At 38.5% G+C, this 14,507-nt stretch overlaps 1 protein-coding gene across 3 annotated transcripts in view; it reads left to right on the top strand.

The window, feature by feature from the left end:
• Nucleotides 1-14,507, top strand: part of SGCZ (sarcoglycan zeta) — an 840,489-nt gene that overhangs the window by 547,408 nt on the left and 278,574 nt on the right. The gene's annotated exons all lie outside the window — the stretch shown is intronic.

Genomic DNA, 14,507 nt, shown 5'->3' with positions numbered 1-14,507 from the left:
GCTTTGTCTTAGTTGCTCATTGCTTTGGGAGACAGTAACAGAGAATTTAAATCGTTGGTAGTCATGTGCGAATGAGTATGTGTATTGCAATTTTGGGGTGATGGGCATTTTTTCCTTTTCTTCAACTATATTAATATTGAGGAGAGGTACGCAGGAACAAAACACACCCTATGACAATGAGCCTTTCCAGATGCAGTTTGTGCCATGCATACTATTACTTCATATATCTAGTGCTCTTTTTTCTAGAGTACCTCAAGAAAGACATATTTCTCTACTGGGTTAGGGGAATATAAAGATTTCACTAGGTCTATGTGGACCCAGATCACCTTCCACTTTCTCTAGGAATCTTTCTTTGTTGTTACAGGTCATTGGATTTTTAACATGGTGTCACCCATGATTTCGAGGCCCTAGCATCTTTGATGTTGTTGGACAATTGGGGATCATTTTGAGAAGCAAAGGGTCATCTTACAACCGTCATTGAAATGGTTCAGTTTAAGTTGTATTTTCTCTGTAGTGGAGGCTTCTGTTACTATGCCCATAAATATTGCGAGTAGAACCCTGACCTATAAAATAACTTTCTCAAGTAACACCTTAGCCCAGCAAATTTTGATGGTCTAGTCATGCACTATTTTACCCGTGCTGACTAGGGATGATAAGAAACATAGTATACTATACATTATTGTGTTTTGTTACAAGCACATATCTGACACAAGACACAGCAAAAACATTAATTCATGCACTCATCATCTCCCGCATCGACTATTGCAATTCCCTCCTTAGTGGTCTACCCAAAGTCAGACTTGAACCCCTACAATCTATTTTGCACGCAGCGGATAGATTGATTTTCCTTACTAACCGTTTTTCCTCTGCTGAGCCACTCTGTCAGTCTCTACATTGGCTGCCTGTATTTCAACGAATCCAATATAAAATTCTTCTACTAACATACAAGGCCATCAACAAAATTGCACCAACATACATTTCCTCACTGGTCTCGAAATATCTCCCCACTCGACACCTCCGTTCTGCACAAGATCTATGTCTCTCCTCCACTCTCATCACATCCTCCCATTCTCGGTTACAGGATTTTTTCCGGGCTGCACCCACTTTGTTGAATTCCCTCCCTCGCACAGTAAGACTTTGCTCTAGTCTTCAAACCTTTAAGCGTTCACTGAAAACCCACATCTTCAGACAAGGTTATGATATTCCTCAACCACCATCTTAATTTCCATAGATTACCCTATTACCATCCTCTACACAGCTAATGCAAGACAACAACCCTCTGACCAACATTGCAACACACACAGCCCACTCAATACTTTTACCTTTGAGTTCTAGCTGGTCCATTGTGTAATATGATGTAGCACATGCCCTTCTGTTTCTAACTCCCATTGTCCTATAGATTGTAAGCTTGCAAGCAGGGTTCTCTTACCTCTGTATATATTACCCAGTATTGTTTTATCAATGTTTGTTCCCACTTGTAAAGCACTACGGAATCTGCTGGCGCTATATAAATAAATGTTGATGATGATGATGATGATGATGAAGTGTTTAAATGAAAATAAAATAAATTAGATCTGGTGTGCAAGATTAGTGTGAGCACATTGTGCAAATAAAAATACATTGATCCTCTGAACTCACCAAAAACATTGCTATTATAGATACTTCTAGCTGCACTCTGTGTTAAATATATGGAAGATTCGTTCCACATATTGCAATATGCAGTATGTTAAGCTTACCAACTCCTAACAAATATTTCCCTTCTGGCAAGTCCTGCACTAAATATAAACATGAATTTATCTTAATGTTAATGTGATTGTGACTGGTTCACTTACAAATAACTTATGGTATAAATTTATTTATAGGAAATAGCGCAGGGCGCTTATTTCTATAATTGCAAATGTACTTATTATTGATATTGTGTGTATTTTGGTATAGAAAATGTCTTGTTTGGGGTTTTGTAACTTTGCTAGAGGAAATCTCCAATTAAGCATATGTGAGGAAAGGGTCTTTTTTGCTGATACAGGAAATGCTAATTAAGTCTATTCAATGTGAGTGACTAACACTTGAATACACAACAGGGAGCGTTACTTGTATCCTGGTTAAAGTGAAAGGAAATCTCTGATCAATGTGATCTAGGATATCACAGATTACTGCAAGTTTTGTTAAGTATAAAGTTAATTTAAATCCATGTTTGGGGAAACATGTTGCATCCTGATACTAAAAATAACTCAGACTTAAGAGGGCTGGCTTACCCCTGCGAGTCTGTGTCCAAAACTGTATAAAACAGCACTGGTTTGTACTGAAATATATCATTCTTCTTCCATCTGACTTTCAGATCACTGGTACCTTCAACTAGTGTGAACTGTCCTTATCAGGGCACTTCAGCAAATAAACATCACTTGCTTCAAAGACCTGCTAGACAACTTCTTCTATGCTGAAATTCTTGTTACCTACAGATTATACCCAACTCTAATCTGTTTCCAGCTGTTTTTGAGGTTTGGACCCAGCTTTCCAGTACCACCGCTCTGCCCGCTACACAGCAGCTCTGGCCAGTGTGGTAGGCCAGAGAGAATCCATCCACAGCAGCCCTGGGGTACCAGCCGAGGTGTACCAGCAAGGGGGTACCCTAGCAGTGACAGTTACCCAGAAGGAATGTTGTTCTGGATGCCTGAAGGAGTCCAGTGGTGGCAGCATTGTAAGCCCCTCCTACTGCTGTTAGAGGGCGCACTTGGAATAAAGAAAGGGAACGGTGGCAAAGTAAGCCTAGCCGGTTCCAAGCAGCTGGACATAGGGTGGCATAGGCGGTCCATTCTGTCACAGGGATCATTGCTAAATTTAAACCAGTTAAGAAGCACACATGTTGACAATTATCTAGACTCCTGTACCTTTAATCTCGCCCAGCTGGTTCTCTAATTTATCATGAGGAACAGTTGGGTTCATATTCTTAATTAAGTCAGGTTTGGGCATCTCTCACCCATCAACTGCCAAGGTGAGCAAGGGCCAAGGTCTCTCCACCCTGGCTCTACTATACCCAGGCTGGGAGACTAAGCAATTAATGCATAGCAAGTGCTATGTCAGTTGTAGCGTATCTTGCATGAAATTGTTCTGCAGATGCACAGAAATGTGAAACGTGAGTATACATGCGCTCAGGGGTGTAATAACAAGGGGGGCAGAGGGGCAGTCCCCCCCATGATATCTGTTGGGTGAGCAAAGACTGTGTTTTGCCCTCCCCATGAAATTTTACAATAACGCCTTCATGCTACTTTCTGAAAAAATGGTATCTGTTCTAAACTTGTGAAACTCTTTTAAATGATAACTACCAAATGTTGTTTAATATAGATTGCCTTAGTATAGATTTAATACAGATTGATTGATTTGTTTATTTAAAAAAACTCTTAAGTTTTTCGTTCATTAGCATTTAATAAATAACTTGTATTGATGATGATCAACTATTCACTTTACCTTTACCCTGAATTTCGTGAATCCAGTAATAAACATGAGCTATAGCCATTTAAATTTGTAGCAAATACCATAGCTAGTGAGGCAGTGACCATAGATTTAAAAATACTCCCAATCAAATGAGAATAGGCTGTCAATGAAATCTGAATAAAAGCTAGATTAATGACTATGAAAAAAGTACATTTTTAAGATGAACAATTTAATTTATCTATCTTTCTAAAAACTATTGTATTAATTGTTAATTGATATTAATAATAACATTTATTAAATAATGTATAAACACTGTCAAAAATTAACATAGGATTGGGAGTCTTTGTATATCTACAGTCACTGTTACAACTGTTGATAAACGAGATACCAAACGGAAGAAAAGGGGTCTCCAAACCCTATAGTAGTCCTTGGCATTTGCCCCCGCATGAAAATTTTTGTTCCTATGCCACTGTATACGTCTATGCAGATTTGCATGATTTTGGCAATCCATTTGTTGCACCTGCCTCATGGTTAAGGGCAAGTGCAACTAGTGGATGACGATGATGATGTCGGTCACCAGCAATAGTGAACCACTTGTGATTGGCTGTTATTGCTGATAGGTGCTTTCATGATGGAAAAATTTGCTGTATATTTGGACAATATGCTCCTTTTCTTAAAGGATGCTGACAGTTCCCTTAGCTACCTGCCATCCCTGGTTGATGGCTTTGGCACCTATTCTGGTCTTCAAAACAATTGAATAAACAATCTGGTCTAAATCCAACATATTCCCCATATGTGGTCACATACCCTGACTGTACAGATGCTCTCCTTGCTACAATAGACAAATAAATTCAAATACCTGGGGATACAATTTCTAATCCGCTCCAATACGTTACACTTAACATAGACCCTGTTATTGACTATATTTAAATAAATGCCATACATGGACACATTCCCCGAAATGATGTACTCCTTGCTACAATGGATGACTAAATTAAAATACCTGGGATACAAATTTCTGGTTATCAGCTCCAATACATTACTCTTAACATAAACCCTGGCATTGAATATATGAAAATTAAACTAGATACATGGAAGAAAGGGGCATGTATACAATTAGATACAATTTGCCAATCCAGGGCTGTGGAGGACCTGCCCTTTCCTAATTTCAGATTCTATTATCTTGCAACTCACACATTTTCCCAGTCGAAACAATCAATTGGGAACTACCCAGGAGGCACCCTTCGCTGATTCTTACATGAGCAGATGGGGTTCTCCAGATTCTTTTGAGGACCAAGGTCTCTAAGGGTATAGCCCCCTTCTTAGACAGGCAATTCTGGTTGGAACCTGGTGCGTGAATCCATGGGCTGGGATCTAAAGGCACCTTTCTGGAGTTAAGTTTTCAAATTGGGGATTTGGCTTAAATATTGAGTTTGGTTGCTAAGCCAGCTCTACTCTGATACCTACATGAAGTATTTTGAACAATTACAGTTGAAATTTGCAATTCCAAAATGGCTATTTTATGGCTACTTACTTTGCTTTGCATGCTCTCCGAGCACAATTTCACAACATCGTTCCCCAGTTTTGTCATACTCTGATTAAAAATAACTTACATTGCTTGGATCCCCGTAAAATTATATTATTTTTTGCCACCATACTTCACAATATATTACATAGGGATTTGCTTGTCCTTAAAGTTAGATGGGAAGCTGATCTGGGTCAACTAGGTGAGGAAAATTGGAACTTTATGCTTGGTGGTGCCGGGAATAAAACTTCATGCTCCAGATTTTGCCAAATTCAGATATTTCTATTGCATAGAGTTTACTATACTCCTATATAACTTCTGAAATTAGGTAGGGGATACAACTCTAACTGCCCCAAGTGTGGAATCAGGGAGGCTGATTTCTGACATCTCCGCTATTTTTGTCCGGAGGTTAGGGGCTTCTGGGTAGTGTTTGGGGCAGGTATCCAGTCAAAAGGAATTAGGATCCCCTTAGTTTCCCTAACATTTGCCTTTTTGACTTTCTCTAGATCTCCTTCAGTACAAGTCTCCCTCCCAATATGTAACCTACGTGTTAATGCTGGACAACGTTATTATGCCCAGGAAGTGAATGATCACTGATAATCCCTCTTTTAGCTGCAGGGTTGCCTTGGTAGATTACATGGTTGGCCATGAACATCACATTCATATGGTCAAGAGCACTAAGCCTAAATATGAAAAGATATGGTTCTGGTCGGTTAAGTCACGATACATGTTGCCATCTCTATCTGAGGATTCTGATGATGATTCCTCCTAGATGCCTGGTCATTCTCTCCTTTTTCATTTATTTATTGTATTTCTCATACTTAACGTATGCCCTTTATCAACCTTTTAACTTTGCCATTGTGATAACTAAGTTGCTGTTGTATTATTTTGCTGCAACACTGTCTACCCTTTCTTCAACGTGTATCTAGACTTTATTTTCTTAAAACCCATGTCTCAGTGGGGATTGAGATTTTTCTCTATTGCTTTGTATTTCTTTGGACCTAAAACTTCAATAAAATAACATTTAAAAAAAAAAGCATATATGATAAGCAACCTGCTAATTTATGATGCGTTTGCTAATAGGGTGGACCTAGCTCTAAACATTTTTAGCAGAAGAACCATGAAGTGGTAAATGGATTATAATATAATTGCAATTGTGTGTAACTATGTCTTCTGCATTCTAGTTACAAATAGAAAGCAGTTTTATATCATCTAATTTTTTACTGTCTGACAGCTGTGTGCTGTGGTCTTTTTGTGTACAACACTGGGCCGCCAGCTGACCCAGTAAACTATTTTTATTTTTTAAAATGTTTTGCTATCAATGCTAATTAAGATAATGTTTCAATATTAGAAGCCAACAACTTCATTTTAATAGTGTGAGTGCAGTCCCTTTCTTGTTGCAGCCAGACTACGGACTGCAGCCCTGTAACTGACACAGTAAGTGCAAGTGCTGCTACCCTCTGATCCCTACAGGGCCAAATACTGCCGGTACCATCTAACGCACTTTCTCCTACATGGTTCATGTGAACCCTGCATGATCTTAATTCACTTTATTTTACACTAGCAGGGTCACCTGGCATTGTGCGGGTCCAATTTGTAATGTGTATCAGTTTTAATATAAGTGCAAATTATTTGGTAAATAGACCAAAAATACAATTTATAAAATAAGATTTGTTGGTTTGTTTTTGTCGTTATGTCGTGTTGTGGCGAGATTTCCCTCCCGCAGTCAAACAATTGTTTACAGCCAAATGATGTTTTCAATATTTGTCGCTCTGTTTTTTGTTGCATTGTCGCATTGTTGCTATGTAGTCTATTAGGTTACTTTTCGATACTAAATAACTATGTAAGATTTGGCAGCTTTACCTTGAGAGCTGTGAAATATATTTGCCAACAAACAAACAAACAAACTTATTCTTTTACACACTATATGGACAAAATTATTTGGTAACATTTGTTAATTATTGAATTATTATTATTATTATTATATTATTATTATTATTATTATTGAGGTGGTTCAATCAGACCCATTGCCAGAGCTGTATATAATAAAGCACCTAGCCATGCAGACTCCTTTTGCAAACATTTGTGATACAAAATGGGTCATTCTAAAGAGCTCAGTGACTTCAAGCATGGTACTGTGATAGGATGTCACCTTTCCAAGAAGACAAAATAATTTCATCCCTGCTAGATATTACACAGTCAACTGTAAGTGATACTATTTAAAAGTGGAATCGTTTAGGAACAACAGCAACTCAGCCATGAAGTGGATGATCACGTAAAATCACAGAGGGAGTGCCAAGGAGCATGTTACGTAAAAGTCACCAACGCACTGCTTATTTCATAGCTGAAGAGTTCCCAACTTCCACTGGCATTAATGTAACACAAAACACTGTGCGGTGGGAGAATAATGGAATGGGTTTCCATGGCCGAGCAGCTGCAAGCATGCTTCACATCACCAAGACCAATGCCAAGCGTCGGATGGAGTGGTGTAAAGCACACCAACACTGGACTGTGAAGTAGTGGAAACGTGTTCTGTGGAGTGACAAATCACATTCTCTGTTTGGCAGTCAGATGTGCGAGTCTGGATTTGGCAGATGCTGGGAGAACATTACCCGCCTGACTGCAGTATGCCAACTGTGAAGTTTGGTAGAGGAGGGATAATGGTATGGGGCTGTTTTCAGGGTTTGGGCTAGACCCCTTATCTCCAGTGAAGGGCAATCTTAATGCTTCAGCATACCAAGTCATTTTGGACAATGCTATGCTGTCAATATTGTGGCAACGGTTTGGGGAAGGCCCTTTTCTATTCCAACTAGACTGTGTCCCAGTTCACAAAGCAAGGACTCTAGAGACATGGTTTGATGAGTTTGGTGTGGAAGAAATTGACTGGTCTGCACAGAGCCCTGACCTCAACCACATCAAACACCTTTGGAATGAACTGGAACAGAGATAGAGAGTCAGGCTTTCTCATCCAGCATCAGTGCCTGACCTCATGAATGCTCTACAGAATGAATGTGCACAAATTCCCACAGACACACTCCAACATCTCGTGGAAAGTCTTCCAAGAAGAGTGAAAGCTGCAAAATGGGGACCAACTCCATGTTAAAGTATGTGCACTTGAATATCATGTCATTACAGTCCCTGTTGGTGTAATAGTCAAGCGTCTGAATACTTTTGTCCATAGTGTATATATAAATATTATACATACTATAAACTATTTCATTACATATTTAAACATATTTAAAAAAAATTTCAACAAGCTGCACCAACAATATGGCTAATTTCATCTCAAGATTTCATCCCAAGAGCAGTTGTAGGTGTGTGTTTGGGACTGGCTAGGAATTTTGACTTCACCGGTCATGTGGATATATGTATAGAAATAAATATATATATATATATATTTAAACACACATATATATTTGTATATATATATGTATATGTATCTATATATATGTATATATATATATATATATATATATATATATACACATGTATATATATTTGTATATATATATATATATATAGATCCTTTATTGCACTTATATGGGTGTCATCTAATGTATAACCTTGGGATACTAATCCCACACACCCCATAGGATTTTGGGGATATTGCCCTCACTATAATGATACAGAGTTATACTATGGTTGTTTTTTCTACATTTTGGTACTGATCGGTGGAGACTTGGAGGACTACAAGTACAGCAAAGACTACTCCACTATCTCCTACAAGACACATCATTGTTTACCTCACGGTACGCATGGTATTGCTCTATTCCATGTTGTATATTTGATATATCACTGAGAGGCGCCCTGCTTGTTTTTCTGTTGCAGTAATATATATATATATATATATATATATATATATATATATATATATATATATATATATGTATATATATATATATACACACATGTGTATATATATATATATATATATATGTACATTGATAGATGTCTGAGTGCTACTATTTAAAAAAGAAATATAGTTATATTTATCATCTAACTGGGGTTGCATGAGTGATATAAGAGCATGTGTCCTCACAATATCACTGACTTGCTTTTGTTTCAGCGTAGGCCAAGTAGAGTAAAGGTGTGTTCCCATACTTGCTGTTATTTAGAGACTGAGACAGCTGCAGATATACTTGTCAGGAGGTGTGGGGAAAGTAGGTGACTGCGGATTATAAAACATACTTTTTCTAGCCCTCTGGTTCCCCCATGTTTGTCAGTCATATTTAAGCTTGTGTATATTCTATTTTGAAAGTAGTTAAAAAAACTGCCAGCTTGTATCGCTAGCATGCAGACTAGTCCATTGTTTCAGTCTATGCAAAAAGGTTTATTGTCCACCAGTCCTGTATGAATGTACTTCACACCAGGGTGTCTCTTGTCTTCCTTTAGCTTTGATCTGTGTGTGCTAGCATAGACAGAGCTCTATGTTTAATTACAGAGGATGGCATTGAGGATTCAAATGTAAGTTGTCTGGAGTGTGGTCTTTCCTGTTTACGCAAACTCTGCTGTCACATAACAATACCTGTTCCTAATTAAATCAGGAGTGACTAATCTGCTATCTCCTTGTCTGTATGTTTACCTGTGAAAAGCTAAACACACAAAAAGGACCAATCAGGCCGGTCCTGGAATTGCTGATGATGTCCTTTCTGGGCTTAAAAGATACCCAGAGAGGGCAGCAAGTTGGTATTCACTACAAAGTGATAGCTGAGGTCAGGCTGGCATTGAGATATATTAATCTCTGCCCCTGACAAGAAAGGGAATCTTGGTCCCTGGAGTACTGCCATTGCCCCGATCTACCTCTCCAGGTCTTGGGGAGCTGTGTGTCCGCCAAAAGCTGAGTGACAGTTACTTAGGGCCACTACATTAGAAGGTAGTCTTAAAGGAGAGAGGCAGCAGTCCCTGAAAGTAACAAGGATAATTGTGAGGTGTTTTTATTATACCCTGTATGTTGTCCATGCCAGAATGTAGTGTCATGTGTTGCAAGTTATTATTTACATTTGCTTATTGCTGTTTTGTGCTACCATTTTGTTAAATAAACTTATTTGTGTTATTTCGGATATTTGCCTGGGTGATTTTGAACCTTGGATAGGTACTGGGTAGGCCAGCTTTGCGGCCCAGAAGGTTACGTTAAACTCGATATCCTCACAGGAGGGTAATCTGTTTTGGGTGCTCGACCCTTAGAGTAAAATCTGCTCTGATGACGATCATCAGCATAGGCCTTGCTAATGTAAAATGTATATGTTATTTTTATTTTTTTAAACAATAATCCCCCCTCCCACCTCCCAAAAAAAAGTGCTCATAGCCTGCCTGGACTGATAGCAGGAGGGGGACAAACAGCATCTAGTACCCAACCCACCCCCACTACGAACACTGGGAGGCTGGTGATATTATAACAGGGAAGCCCATCGTGTTGGGTCACCTGCCATAATGTCAACCAGCCTGTTCAACATAGGACTGAATTCACTAAGGCAATCAAGCCCACAAAAACTGCATGTCCTCTCCCTTGGTAAAAAAAAAAAACAGCCCTGTGCTGAAATCACTAGAGCACCTCCCAGCACTTTTTTCCTGTGGCACTACTAGTTGAAGCAAACTCTGGCAGCCATAAACTGCTAGCGTATATTGGCGCTTGTAGAACTACGAGAGCCAGCATACCCATCGCTGTCAGTGCATGCTGGCACTTATAGTACTTCAAACACCAGCACATAGTTTTTCATCCATTGGATAAAAATAAAATCCTTAAAGACAATGAATCCTGAGTTTTACAGATGGCGAGTAGCGACCTAGCCTGTCATTTGTGTTGTGGAACCTCAACACAAATGAAAAGCCGGGAGGTCTCTCGGCTCCTAATCAATAAAGAGTTGCTTTGCTCTGATTGTTCAAAGCATGGGAAAGCCCGAATTAATTTAGCTTATGCCCACATGGGCGATAAATATTACAAACCAATTTAGAGCGGCTTTCCCTCTCACCTAACACTCTTGAATTGCTGCACTAACCATGGTGAGCAAGAACATACCTCCCAACTTTCTGTAATTATGGGCAAACTTGCTGACAGAGGGACAATTCCTTCAAATTGGGGCTATCTCACCAAAATTGGGACAGTTGGAAGGTATGGTAAGAATAAGCTGAAATGGTGCACAGACAGAATATATGTATGTATATATTGCATATTTATTTATTATTGTTTATTTATGTAGTGACCTTTTATTACAGCACTGCACAGAGACTATGTAATTAATCATTGGAGCTTACAAAATAAATGTGCTAAAAACACACTACAATGATACCAGATTTTAAGTATAGCTCTGTGCCACACAGCTGGCCTACCCAATACACATCCAGGATTCAGAATCACCCAGACAAATAGTCAAAATAATAATAAGTAAATTTATTTAACAAAAAGGTATCACCAAATTGGAATAATAACATTTAAATAATAAACTGCAACAAATCACACCACAGTCTTGGAAAGCCAACATGCAGGGTATAATGAAAACACCTCACCAGTATCCTAGCCAATCTCAGGGGGTGCTGTCCATCCAAGCTTCTCCTGGGACACAGATACTCTCTCCTTTTAGACTATAAGCAACGCGGATTTTCCGGGTGACTGTCACTCTGCTTTTGTTGGACGCACAAGACCTGGAAAGAGATAAGGACAAATGCAGTACTCCAGGAACCGATTGTCCCTTCCCTGTTAGCTGCCAGAGACCGAAATCTTAACACCAGTCTGACTTCAGCTATCACTGGATAGTTAATGGATTTGTTGGTTTGGGGGCTGTCATTTAAAGGCAGAAATGGCTTTCTGTCGAGTTCCAGGACCTGGCTGATTGGTCCTCTTCTGTGTTTACCATTTCACAGGTAAACAGATAAAGAGATAACAGATAAGTTACTCTTGGTACAATAAGGGTCAGGTATCGTCCTGTGCTTTTCACAGAGCTTGTTGAAACAGGCGAGATCACAATCCAGAGACATTACATTTAAATACTTAATGGAATCATTTGTAATTAAATAAAGAGCTGATTCTCTGGACTTTTTAACTTATCACATACAGACACACAGCTAAATACAGGACATGAAACCCCCTGGTATGATGTACGTTCATGTAGGAATTTGGCAGACAACGTATTATATTCCTTCTGTCTAGGATGAGATAATGGACTAATCTGCATTTGTGCACAAGTTAGCAAAGCCATGCTCTTTCAGACATGTTATAGTTTACAAAATACAATATACACAGTTTTAAGCATAACCATAATAAATATATGGTCTCAAAATATGATTGTGAAATCTGGAGAACTAAATGGCTAGAAAGTACATGTTTTTATGGTCCACACTTTGTTAGAAATGAGGTGCAGATTGGTTGAATTGAGATTAATACCTAATTTGTCACACACAATCTAGGGTTCATTTTGTCAGCAGAAAATAAACCAACTAGTAGGACTGTTGGAGGAGACTGGTCAGCCATACAAACACATGAAGAACCTAGAAATTCCACACAGATAGGTTCGCGGTCGGCATTGAACCCATGACCCTAGCTCTGTGAGGCAGCAAATTTGGCAACTATGCCACTGTGCTGCCCAATGACTGTCTGGATGTGATCACAGACTTAACCGCGGAGGACCTGTAGACACAAAGTCCTTGAGAACTTAGATCCTGCTAAGCTGGGGAAAGGGTGGAAATTTGTCTGTTCTTGGGAAATCATAATTGAAATACAGTGTTCCAAAAATCTGGTATGCAGCATGCAAGTGTCAAGAGGTGTGTAGCATGTGGGCATAGGAAGGGGGTATACCACAGAGCATCAGCAGAGCTCATCATCATCATCATTTATTTATATAGCACCAACATATTCCACAGCACTTAACAATTGGGGACAAACATAGTATACTAATAAACAAACTGGGTAAAACAGACAGAAGTTGAGAAGGCCCTGCTCACAAGCTTACAATCTATGGGACAATGGGAGTTTGACACATGAGGCTAAGGCTAAGTCTACATTTTGCATTTCGGCCCAGCCAGGCTGTAAAGGTAAAAGTGACTCATAAGCTAAATGATCCTGTCACACAAAAATGTTGGTCAGGGGGTAGTTGTCTTGTGTAAAAACTGTGTAACGGGTAATAGGGTAAGGTAGTGAGGTTAAGAGGGTGGTTGAGGAATATTATAAGCTTGTCTGAAGAGGTGGGTTTTCAGAGAACGCTTGAAAGTTTGTAGACCAGAGGAGAGTCTTATTGTGCGAGGGAGAGAATTCCATTTTAACTGTGACATTGATACCAGTATTAAAATAAAACAAAGTGAGGGCTGTCCAGAAAAATCTCTTGTGGTCACTGTGTAAGTGCCAAGAAATGAGGCAACAAATGTGGGGACTATGGAGTGGGTATGGCATTTAGGAGGTAATCTATGCTGGTAAAAACATTTCATTGCTGGGAACGAAGCCAGTAAAATTTTAGTAGCTTTAGTGTCTCATGTATCTTGATGTGGGGCTTTAAGCTGTGGTGATTCAGTAAAATTGTAATATGGGTTAGAAATAAATTTAATTAATTTACAAAAGAAATAATAAATACATAGAAATTGTAATTTGTAATATAGTGGAATAAGGTCTCCTGATGGCTTGCCCCTAAGGTATATGCTGAGAGTGCATGGGAGCTTGGGAGTACACACTCTGGGGTCTCAGGCAATTGTATTTCTATTTACTAAATCTAATGGAGTGGAAGTACAGGAACATAATACATTGGATCCACAATACATACAGTAATATGAACCATAGGACAATTAAAGACATCAGATACATAAAAAATGGAGATAAAGCACACAACAGTTGCAATCACTTTGCAGCAATACATGATAAAGATCTGTCAAAATGATAATTTCTAAAAATTGGTCTTGTTTTTTGAGGGGAGGGAAATGCAAATTAGACTTTTAAAAAAAAATATATATATTGTTTTCAATCAATCAGTCCTTGGTAATGTCAACAAAATCAATTTGTTTCTTAACATCTTAATATTTTTTTGTTTTAAGTTAATGCTACACTACCAGTGGTGAACATTTTTGTTAACCACTTTAAAATGGCTGCAGAAGAGGGTTCTGAATGGCCTGTGAGGATAACTTCAGATCCTCGAGACAAATGGATGCATAGAGCAGGCCAAGGAGTTTCTGGGAAGGAGGGGACCTATAACACCCCAGATGGTAGTGCAGCTTTATGTTGTATATTTCTTCATCAATATTTTTATGTTTTCTCATAAGTTTTAAATTTATTCACTTTTTTTATCTTTTTATATATTCATAACTATGGCTTGCTACTCAAACAATCAACTTTGCTATATTGCTTATTTTTAAAAACAACATTTGTGATGATGTACCGTTTTTATACAAACCCTGCCACTGCAATGTTCTTACTGAATAATTACTCTATGTAGTGGTTTTAATATTGCAACTAAGATCACTGGCTTTAAAAGTCCAATATGTCTGTAATTAATGTATATATATATATATATATATATATATATATATATATATATATATCTATATATCTACTATATAAATGCCTAGTGGCGTGTGT

Source organism: Mixophyes fleayi, chromosome 1 (assembly GCF_038048845.1).
Source record: "Mixophyes fleayi isolate aMixFle1 chromosome 1, aMixFle1.hap1, whole genome shotgun sequence".
Classification (NCBI taxonomy): domain Eukaryota; kingdom Metazoa; phylum Chordata; class Amphibia; order Anura; family Limnodynastidae; genus Mixophyes; species Mixophyes fleayi.
Note: the sequence above shows the minus strand (reverse complement) of the source record. Positions and strands in the feature narration are given on the sequence as shown.